The 12,148-nt window shown below is 42.3% G+C and overlaps 1 pseudogene; it reads left to right on the plus strand.

Moving 5' to 3' along the window:
- The first annotated feature begins 6,137 nt into the window (after positions 1–6,137).
- Positions 6,138–6,593, plus strand: LOC103751746 (annotated as a pseudogene).
- Positions 6,594–12,148: the final 5,555 nt, after the last annotated feature.

Genomic DNA, 12,148 nt, shown 5'->3' on the forward strand with positions numbered 1-12,148 from the left:
AACTGGAGTTAAGGATGGTTCATAGCTGCCATGTGGGTGCTGGGAATCAAACCCGGTCCTCTGCAAGAGCAGTCAGTGCTCTTAACCGCTGAGCCATCTGTCCAGGCCCTATTCTCATTATTTTAAAGGTAAGACATTAAAGACCCAAGAAAGGAACCATATCACATTCTAACAATAACTCATGTAACTACTCCTGTTCCAGGGCTCTGATTTAACAGCTTGCTTTCTTTTCACTCCACTACAATGCCCCCCAGGAGAAAGGTGGCTATTGGTTCCAGGATCCAAGCCAAATATTGTCTCCAAATGGAGATGTACCATCCAATGCAGCAGAGTCACTGGCCCACTGCAAAAGAATCAGTGGTATTTATATCATCATTTCAACTTCAGCTGCTTCAAGTCTTGGCTATCGGAACATGATTTTGCACATGAAGTGTATTGTGCCCAAGCACAAGGGGCATCCTAGCTGTAGGAAGTTCTTCCTGAGGGCGTTCCTGCATGCCAGGGGCCTGGGTTCCACCTAACCAAGTGAGAAAGGCAGACATAAAAGATAGTCCCAGCACTTTTGATTTTCACACTGCTCTTCCCTCACCAAACTCTTTTCCTTTTGCTATTTTGGCCTGCTCACCTACAGCAACCTGCAGTGAGGGATGCCCACGCTGATCCAGCGTACAGAGGAGACCCTGAAATCATAACCTCAACCAGAGGTCAAGAATTTTTCAGTTCTTGTAGCAAAAATGGATTCTGATGTCGATGTCACACAGACACCGGGTTTTGGGGGTTTTGTTTTTGTTTTTGTTTTTTTTGACACGAACTTCATGTCATTTTGTCTACCATAGCCCTGATTAAAGAAAATATAGACCTGGCATTGCACTTGGCCCTATGGAGTTTTCAAGACCCAGGCAAGAATGACCTGCCAAGCTAGGGGTGGAATTTTATGACTAGAACCACTGTTTTCAGTTCTGAATGACTTCTAAGAGAGCGATTAAAACAACAATTAACTTGGTCATCAGTTTAAACTTTTCAACTCAGGCCCCTGCCTTATAGCCACATCCGGTGAAGAGGAAGGGGGGGAAATCACAAAAGCCTCATAGAAGTAACAATTGCCTATTTTAATGTTGGCAACGTAAACTGACAATTATGTTGTTAATTGATAGTTATTTGAATGAGTTGTCATCCGTGTAGATTGTTCGGATTAGCAATGTTGTTTTTGCATTGTGATTAAACCACTGGGTAGTGGCATAAAAACTGTTGTATTCTATTATCGAGACATTCTAACATGCAGAAGAGGAAAAAGGCCAGCTCCTCTTAAAAATACAGCTGACTTCAAAGAAGCTGGGAGCTAGAAAGTCTTGTTAAAATACAATCTTTAGCAGAACGCTACATTAATGAAATGCAACATTAGTTAAGGAAATTTCCCTTCACATGAGAAAAGTATTAATTAGGGGAGTGACAGTAGACAGCAAGGCTACCCAGCATGTCAAGGAAAATATTACTCCTCTAGAGCATGAGGCTCATAGAGACCCAGTTTTGTTCCTAGAACTTTCTCGAACTCAAAACAAGTAGTAAAATAAAGGATACAGCTGGTTTCCTTTTAGGATTATAGACCAGGGTAAATACTGCCCCCTCCCCCAAAGAGTTTGGCTTTAAAGAAAGATTTATAATAAATTCACAGTCTAAGACTAAATCACATTTGTCAATATTACACACACACACACACACACACACACACACTTAAATTTGTTTTGTTGTGGTTCTGAGGATCAAATCAAATCTTGCACATGCTAGGTGAGCACTGTGCCACCAAGCTACTCCATGCCCCTAGTCCAGTGTCACATCTTTTTATTCTTCTTATTACATTTATTTGTGTGTGTGTGTGTGTGTGTGTTTCTACACATACCACAGCACATGCGTGAAGATCACAGTTTGTTCTCTCCTTTTACCACATGAATCCTGGGGATTGAACTCAGGCTGTCAGGTTTGACAAGTATTTCCATCCACTGAGCCATCTCACTGACCTATCAATGTAACATCTTTCAAGAAAAGGGGCTGGAGAGATGGTTCAGCAGTTAACAGCACTGGCTGCTCTTCCAGAGGACCTGGGTTTCATTCCCAGCAACCACATGGCAGCTAACAACCATCCATAACTCCAGTTCCAGGGGATCCAACGCCCTTTTCTGACCTCCACAGGTATTGCATGACATGGGTGCACTTACATAATGCAGGCAATACACTCATACACACAAGGTAAAAATAAATAAATTTTTTTTAAAAAGAAAAATGAGGGGAATAAAAGGTCAGGTACAGTGGCTCACATTTGAGACAGGAGGGTCACAAGTTCCAGGTCACCTGATCTACATATTGAAGCCCTATAACATCTAATAAGAGCAATAACATCAATGAAGAGATACATTTATACATACTATACATCTTACTTACAAATATCTTATGGCTGTTTTATTGCTTGCTTGTTTGTTTGAGATAGGGTCTAGCTGTGTTACTCAGGCTGGACTCAAGCTCCTGTGCTCAAGAGATCCTCTGTCCTCAGCCTCCTGAGTAGCTGAAACAACAGGTGTGTCACTGCATCTAGGCTGACCTATGACTTTCAAATCTCATAAAAAAACAAATTGAATTTTTAAGTTTTTCTATCATGGAGATGCTTTAAGCTGAAGTTATTTGTCAGCACTGGGCAGTAGGAAGTATGATCTTGAGCATCTGCTGGCAGTAGTTCAGAAGGCCCAAGTGGACCCTCCCCTTCTATGGGGCTGCCCCGGCCACAAGGTGGCAGCTGCCTAAATTTCCAGATTTAGTCTGCTGGAACTACACAAAGTGAAGAAGGCAGGTGGCAGTTTTAGCACAGATATAAACAGAAAGCATTTGAGCTACTGAGCATCTCTGTATCTCTTTATTTCCAATTAAATTAACAGGCTTGGGGGCTAGAGAGATGGTTCAGCAATTAAGAGCTCGTGCAGGGGGCCTGGGTTTAATTCCCAGCACCCACATCAGGCAGCTCACAACCACCAGTAACTCCAGCTCCAGAGGTTCTGACAATCTCCTCTCACTCTGTGGGCAGCAGTATTCATGTACATAGACCCACATACATGCACACAACTAAAAATAAAATAAAATTTTTAATTAAAAAATTAATAGACCTGGCAGTAATTGAGGAATTGGAGCAACATTCTTTTCAAGTAAACTGTACTTTTTTATTGAGGAGTTTGATGCAGGGTTTCCTTCTGTAGCCCACATTGGCCTAAAACTCCCTACATATTCTAGGTTGGCCTTGCACTCATGGCATTCCTCCTGTCTCAGCATCCCAGGGCTGAGATTATGGCATGAGCTGCTATGACTGGCTGCTATGAACATTTTGGCCCACCCATTTGTGGGGGTGTGTCTATGTAACATTAACTTTCCCTGATCTCACAGTGTCCCTCCACCTTTGGTCAGCACAGCTGCTCTGCTGGCGCACTGTGTGGAGCAGTAGACACGTATGAGTTTGACCTCACAGGATGATCGCCCCTCCTGCCAACACAAGGCCTCTCTTTTCTCCTTAGACAACTACCTCTCAACTGTACTCTTGCTCAAAGTTTGGGTGGGACACTCACCACCTCCCGGACTCCAGGGTGAGCAGGCACATCAGGTCTGTGCAGTCAGGCTATTCTGGTCACAGCAAATGGATCAGTGATGAGCACAAAACCCAGTTAGTCAAGTAAGAATCCACCTTTGAACTTTTTTCTGGAATTCCTGGGAAAGCAAAAAGTACCATCCTTTCTTCAGGGGTTATTAGGTAAAGATAATGTAAACTTAAAGATGGATGCTGGGCTACCATGTGGAGGGAGGGAGGGAGGGAAGGAGGGAGCTCAATGAAGTACTCACATAGGGTGAAACAGGATAGAGGTAGAGGGCCTAAGTTAGCATCCAAATCGATGGACCACTTGGCTCCTCTAGGTCTTCCCTTCTGGCACCACCAGGTAGGTTTCCTCCTTTCCACTCCATAGCTTTTCCAGCTCTTCTGAGACTTTCCCACACCACCAGGTAGGCCCACCCCTTCTCACCCCAAAGGCACAAACAGCCCCTCTGGGATTTGCTTGCCCCACACCACCAGGTAGGCCTGTATCTTCCTATCCCATAGGCCTGCTCAGTCCCTCTAGGATCTCCCTCTCCTGTTCATCAGGGAGACTCTGTTCCTTCCCACTCCTAGGCAGTCCATCTCCTCTGCAATCTCGCTTCTCTGAGCCACGGGATAGGCATCACTCTACCTCGCCCCATAGGCCTCCTAGTTTCCCCAGGATCTTGCCTTCAAGTACTACCAAGCTGCTAAGCTCCTCTGGGATCCCAGTCCCCATGACTCAGACTAGGCCCACTTCTTCCCACCCTATAAACCACCCACTCCTCCAGGATTTCACTTCCTAGGGCTCCCAGGTAGGCCCTGCCACTCGTAACCCCATAGGCCTCCTGACAACACATGCAGCTTCCCACAATCTCCTGCTTCCAACCAGAGCTTTCTCAAGGTGGAGCAAGACATGGAGAGCCACACCAGAAGGCAGCACAGGAGAGGATCAGCAAAGGACATGCTGACCCTTGTTAGTGTCTGTTTGTACAAAACAGTAGCAGATGCTGAAAAGAAGACCAGGGATAGGGCCTGCTGCCCTCAATATCAGTTCCACAAAAGAACATGTCTCAACCCCCTTAGAACTTAATCCTCTCCTGAACATGGTATAAGACACTGAAAGATGAAAGGTGATTCAAACTAAAAGAAAACTGCAACTACCAAATAACTTCAGATACACAAGCCCCAGTGCAGAAACAAATGGAAGACACACACACACACACACACACACACACACACACACACAAGACAACACATTCTCTCTCACAAATTACTAATCCCATAGTAATTAACTCAAATGAGAATGACCTGGAAGGTCTTCTACACAAAGAATTCAAAAGAATGATTATACCTATATTCAAACAACTCAAAGAGGTCATGAATATACTCCAAGAGAAAGAAACGAGGAGCTGAATGAAGTACAGAAGTCAGTGCAAGATATGAAAACAACTCAATGAAGAGAGAGAATTGCTGAAGAAAACCCAAACTGAAATGGTACTGGAAGTGAAAACCTCAATAAGCCAGATAAAATCTTCACTGGAAAGCCTCATCAACAGAATCATGCAGAAAACCAAGAGTCAGGACTGGAAGGCAACACAGAGGAATTGAATAACTCAGTAGAGGCCACTGAAAACTTTCTTAAAGTTATGAATGGAGCTTTTGGGGCACCATAAAAAGACCTAACCTTCAAATTATGGGCATAGAAGAATACCATAGTGAAGACATAGAGAATATTTTCAGCACAATCATAGAAGAAATATTTCTCAAATCCAGAGAAAGAGATGTCCATCCAGTACAAGAGGTCTACAAAACACTAAATAGACAGAACCAGAAAAGAAACCCCCCACAACATACTATTTAAAACATTAAAAACATGGAATAAAGAAAGGGTATTAAAAGCCACAAGAGAGAAAGGTCCAGTCACTTATAAAGGGAGGCCCACTAGAACAACACCAGATAATTTAACATAAACTTTTAAAGTCAGAATAGCTTGGAATGATGTATTCCAAGCTCTGAAACCCAGAATATTATACCCAACAAAACTATTAAAATTGAAAAAGAAATAGAAACTTTCCATGATAAGAACATGTTAAAGGAATTTATGACCACTAAGTTTACAACCATTAGGCCAGCTCCACAGAGGACACTTAGAAGGAATACTTCAGTTTGAAGAGAAGGATAAGCACATCCAAGAGGTCACATGGGACAAATAAACAATGCACACAAGACAGTTCATCTAAAGGGGTCTATGAGAAGCACTACAAAATCAACAAAATGACAGGAGTTAATACACATCTTTCAATAATAACTCAATATTAGTGGTCTCCATTCCCCAATGAAAAGACGACAGACTAGCAGATTGGACAAGAAAACAGGATCCATCTTTTTGGCTACTTCCAAGCAAAATGGAACAAAGAAACAAGCAGTCATAGCTAGTCTAAACATGAAAAAATATACTTCAAATTTAGTCAGAAGAGATAAGAATACACTTCAAACTCATTAAAAGAAACCTCCCCCCCTTTTTGCCAAGATGGCACCATAAGCAAAGAAGGAAGCCCCTGCTCTTCCTAAAGCTGAAGCAAAGGCATTGAAAGCCAAGAAGGTAGTGTTGAAAGGCATCCACAGCCTCAAAAAGAAGATCCACAGGTCACCCACCTTCTGGCAGCCCAAGACCCTGCAGCTCTGGAGGTGGCCAAAATGCCCTCACAAGAGCACCCCCAGGAGAAACAAGCTTGACCACTATGCCATTATCAAGTTCCCCCTGACCACTGAGTCATCCATGAAGATAGAAGACAACCCACTTGTGTTCATTGTGGATGTCAAGGCCAGCAAGCACCAGATCAAACAGGCTGTGAAGGAACTCTACGACACTGATCAGGCCAAAGTCAATACCTTGATCAGACCTGATGGAGAGAAGAAGTCCTATGTTCCCCTGGCTCCTGTTTACAATGCTTTGGATATTGCCAACAAAATTGGGATCATCTAAGCAGTCCAGTAGTCTAATTCTAAATACAGATTTTTTTTCACCATTAAAAAAAGAAAACTCCCCCAAACACAAGTGCACCCAGTTTCATAAAGATTAGATCTAAAACCACAGATTAACACCAATCAACACAATGATTGTGGGTAACTTCAATAACCCACCTTTACCAATAGCCAAGTAATCTGAACAAAAAAACTAAACAAAGATACACTGGAGCTAAATGACATCATAAATCAAATGAATCTAACAGACATCTACAAATATTCCACCCAAACACTAAAGAACACACATTCTTCTCAGCAGCCCATGGAACTTCCTCCAAAATCTGTCACATTAGTACACAAAACAAGTCTCAACAAATATAGGACAATTGATATAACATCCTGCATTCTAGCAGACCACAGTGGAATAAAGCTACAGAGAGTACACAAACTCATAGAGACAAAATAACACACTACTGGATAATAGGTAATTGGGTCAAAGGAAAAATCAAGAAATTAAAAATTCCTAGAACTGCCGGGTATGGTGGCGCACGCCTTTAATCCCAGCACTCGGGAGGCAAAGGCAGGCAGATCTCTGTGAGTTCAAGGCCAGCCTGGTCTACATAGTGAGTTCCAGGACAGGTGGGGCTACAAGGAGACCCTGTCTCAAAAAGACCAAAAAAAAAAAAAAAAAATTCCTAGAACTGAGCTGGGCGTGGTGGCACACACCTTTAATCCCAGTACTCAGGAGGCAGAGGCATGTGGATCTCTGTGAGTTCAAGACCAGTCTGGTCTACATAGAGAGTTCCAAGCCAGCTGGAGCTACAGGGAGACCCTGTCTCAAAAAGATTAAAAAAAAAGATCCTAGAACTGAGTGGAAATGAAAACACAACATACTAAAATGTACAGGCCATAATGATGGCAGTTCCAAGAGGAAAATTTATAGAGGTCCGTGCCTACATCAAAAAATATGAGGGATCTCAAGTTAATAACTTAATGATGTACCCAAAAGCTTTGGAAAAACAATAAACAAAATCTAAAAATAGTAGACAGGAAGAAGTAATCAAAACTAGGATTGAAAAGAAATACAAATGAAAACAACAATATAAAGAATCAATGAAAGAAAGATTGGTTTCTTCTTTGAAAAGATTAACAAAAAATTGACAAGCTTTAGCCAAATTAACCAAAAGAAAGGGAAAGAGGACTCAAATCAATAAAATTAGAAACGAAAAGGTAGCATTACAAAAGATACTGAGAAAATTCAGAAAATCATAAGGATATCCATTTTTTTATTTGTTTGTTTTTGTTTTTTGCTTTTAAGGCATGGTCTCACTGTGTAGCCCTGGCTCACCTGGAATTTGCTATGTAGATCAGACTGGTCTCAAACTCAGAGATCCATCTGCTTCTACTTCCCAAGTACTGAGATTAAAGGCATGTACTACCTTATCCCGCTAAAGATATTCTTTAAAAATTTATATTCCACTAAACTGGAAAATCTAAGAAAAAAAAAGAAAGAAAGAAAAAAAGAAAGGATGAGGGACTGGAGAGATGGCTCAGTGGTTAAGAGCACTGGCTGCTTTTGCAGAAGACCTGAGTTCGAATCCCAGAACCCACATGGCAGCTAACAACTGTCTAACTCCAGTTCCAGGATCTGACACTCTCTTCTGCCCTCCACGGGCATTGCACAACATAGGGGCACTTACATGCAGGCAATATACTCATACACAAAAATTAAAAAATAATACTAAAGAAAAATTTTAAAAAAGGATAGCTTTCTAAAAGTTTATGGCTTTTCCCATTTTGCATATATATGGAGTGGAAATGAAGTTACCCTATAAAAGGGAACAATGCCTCTCCCAGATACCATAGGCTGTCAAATAAAAATCCTAGTGCCAGGTATGGGCTACCTCTTTTCAAATTGTTGGTCAGTGTTCCCTAGACCCCCACTCCCTTCAAACATTACAGGCTATTGCCATTACTCTTGGTTACTCTCCAGAACTTGATAGTAAGATCTATTGCTGAAGACACCACATACTTGAGTCATAGGACATGGAGAAATCAAACTGGTACTGAGCTGGCAGCTTTATCCCTACTGGCTACCTTTCATAATACTGGAAGGTTCTATGTATGCTATCAAGAGGAAAAATAATCAACAGTTTTACCCCACCATGAACCCTTCGAACTATAGTAACAACTGACCTGGCAAGATATGCCCACCGATGCAATGGTGGAACAAATGTTAGATAGGAATAACAAACACCTTCTGATTGGATTCAAATCCTGTTCTACAAGAAGGAACTCATGCTTAGTACCATCAACTGGGCCAAAAACCCATGTTTTTTTCTCCTAGATGAGAACCTAGTACTGTTAAATTGTTAAATGAACATAATAATAAAATGTCCCCTAAATCCTTATCTTTATACACATATATTAGTGCATCTTCCAATCCTCATCAGAGAAGCTTCTTTTTTAAAAATATTTTATTTATTATTTTTATTTTATGTGTATGAGTGTATTGCCTACATGTGGGTAAGTGCATCCATGTTGTGCAATGCGATGCAGAGGACAGAAGAGGCCGTTGGATCCCCTGGAACTGGAGTTAGGGACAGTTGTTGGCTGCCCTGTGGGTGCTGGGATTCGAACCCAGGTCTTCTTCAAGAACAACCAGTGTTCTTAACCGCTGAGCCATCTCTCCAGCCCCCCCCCCCGAGAAGCTTCTTTTTACAGTAGACGGCAATTAATACAGAGACTCATAACTGGTGAACATGTAGAGAATGAGAGATTGTGGATTTCTCAGTCTAAATGGGACATCTACATTACATCCCCTCACCCCAAAGCTCAGGGATCATCATAGAAAGGGGGGGGCATTGTAAGAGCCTAGGGGCAGTGAACATGTGCAGCAGTATTGCACACATGAACTCACAGCACCTGTTACTGCATACACAAGACCTGCACAAGATCAAACCAGCCAAAATTCCAGCATGGATCAGGGAGGAGCTCATGAAGTCCCTAGTTTAGGAGCTATAGGCAGTTAGTGGCTATAGGGAGAAGGAGTCAGTTTTTCTCAGGGATGCAGTCCTTGAGAGGCTGCCCATGCTGAGTAGATGCCTACACACACGCACATACAAGCAGCAAGTGGACTCAATGAGTTTAAAACAGAGCACATGAAGCTGGGAAGGAAGAGTAGTAGGGGACAGAGGAGGAACTGGGGTAAGGGAGTGTATGAAATTCTCAAGCAATAAAAAAAAATTAAAAAGAGAGAAATTAATAGAGGAAGAATAGCTCTTCTTACAGAAGAATTCCAGTTAATGAATGTAGGCAGAATAAGGGAAATAAAAATGTACAATTAGAGTCACATAATAAACGTTGCAGTCAAGAGCCACCTGTGATTCCTAAAATTACTGGTTAAGTTAAATAAGCTATCTTTCTAGCCTCAAAGTGTATCCCCCAAAACTTATCAGTTGCAAATAGCCTGATTTCTTATTGGCAAAACCTAGCAGATGACCTGTAAGGTTAATATTACTGTAATATAACACACTGACATCATGTGCCCTCAAAATGATGGACTATGGAGTACTTCTGAGGTATCTGATCACAAATGAATCACCTCAGACTGCTAGCCTGGTGCAGTCTAGAAAGCACTAGACAAGCCCAGATTGAAGGACATGCTACCAAACCACTGGCCAGTGTATGGCATAATAAAGAACTGGGCCCGACTCGGGCCACCTGCCATAAGGAATGGGGAAAGGGCTTCCGCATACATGACAGCCCAGCGTATGTGGCAATGACAACCTGCTGAGAGATGATCTGCCCAGAGATAGACTGCCATTGGATATCGTAGGACGGCATGGGAAACCATGATTGGCTAGCCAACCCCTTATAACCACAAACGCTTCCCAGAATAAATGAGTCTGCAGCAGCTCGCCCTCTGCTTGCTTTCACCCAACTCCCAGTGTCCGCGCCTTTCACCCCTATATCAGCAGGGACCCTGTGTCCCCTCTGGCTGGCGCCAGGGGAGGACAATAAAACCAGTGCTCTTTAAATGTGTCAAGATCATGAAGGAGAAAAAGACTGAGAAAATGTTAGAGTGGAGGATCCGTGACAACCAACTGTAAATGCAAGCCCTGGACTGGATGCTGGAACAGACACTGGTGGAAAGCTGGTATAACACCATTAGAGTCTTGTGTTTGGTCACACTGTATCAGTGTTCGTTTCTTAGTTTTGGTCTTTGTCTTTTGTTTGTTTTGTTTTTTGATTACATTAAAGTTCACTCTGGGGAACCAATGAGTTTAACGAGTTTACTTACAGAGATGGATGAGGGGTTATTGACAGGTATATGGATGACTCAAGAGTAGTTGAACTGGAAAGTCTTACATGGATGTTGACTTTTCTAACCCCATGGGCCATGTCCCCTCTTCCTAGCCTTCCTCACATTACATACACCTCAAATTCAGAAGACCATTTATGATTGGGGCAGAATTACATATAGCTGGCTAGGAAGAGTGGCTGGATACTCAGGTGAGGGCCTATTGACCTTGCTTACCCCTCTTTTAATGAAGAAACACACTAGTCAACAAGCACAATTGTGATGATCTTTTATTTTTTTATGTGTATGCATGTATTGCCTACATATAGGTCAGTGCACCTCTGTCATGAAATGCCTGAGGAGGTCAGAAGAAGCTGTTGGATCCCCTGGGACCGGAGTTACAGACAGTTGTTAGCTGCCATGTGGGTGCTGGGATTTGAACCCGGGTCTTCTGCAAAAACAACCAGTGCTCTTAATTGCTGAGCCCTCTCCAGCCCCGTGATGATCTTTTAAGAGCAGGCACAGCTGAAGTCATGAAGCTGGCAGTTATTTGGTCAGAAGAATGCTATGCAGCAGCATCTTATTAAAAGAACATGAAAGGCCGGGCGTGGTGGCGCATACCTTTTGTCCCAGCACTTTGGAGGCAGAGGCAGGTAGATCTTTGTGAGTTTGAGGCCAGCCTGGTCTACGTAGTGAGTTCCAGGACAGCTGGGGTAAAAGGGAGCCCCTGTCTCAAAAAAAAAAAAAAAAAAAAAAAAAAATGGGATCAAAATTACACACATAAGATAATGTAATAAATTAATATTACTCATGTACACATTGTGGTTTTATGAGTTCCCACATAGTAAACCTTATAGAAAACACAAGACAATTAAAAATCTTTTCTATGCTGGACCTGGTGGCACACACCTTTAATCCCAGCACTTGGGAAGCAGAGGCAGGCAGTTCTCTGTGAGATTGAGGCCAGCCTGGTTTACATAGCAAGTTCCAGACCAGCTGGGGCTACAGGGAGACCCTGTTTCAAAAAAAAAAAAAAAAAAAAAAAAAGATTGAAAAACCCTACCACCAAAATCTTTTTTACTTTATGTGGTTTAGAGAGTGGTCCACCAAAACCTTGCTTTAGGTCTAGAATGAGTGTCAGCAGTTGGTAGAGAGAAGCAACAGATAAATAAGTTTTGCTCTTTGTATCATTGTTTTGCAAGATGCTAGCAGTAAGGGAAGTCAGGTAAAGGGTATAGCAAGAATTTTCTGTACTACTTTGCAACTTCTCC

Source organism: Nannospalax galili, unplaced genomic scaffold (assembly GCF_000622305.1).
Source record: "Nannospalax galili isolate Female #2095 unplaced genomic scaffold, S.galili_v1.0 scaffold346, whole genome shotgun sequence".
Lineage (NCBI taxonomy): Eukaryota > Metazoa > Chordata > Mammalia > Rodentia > Spalacidae > Nannospalax > Nannospalax galili.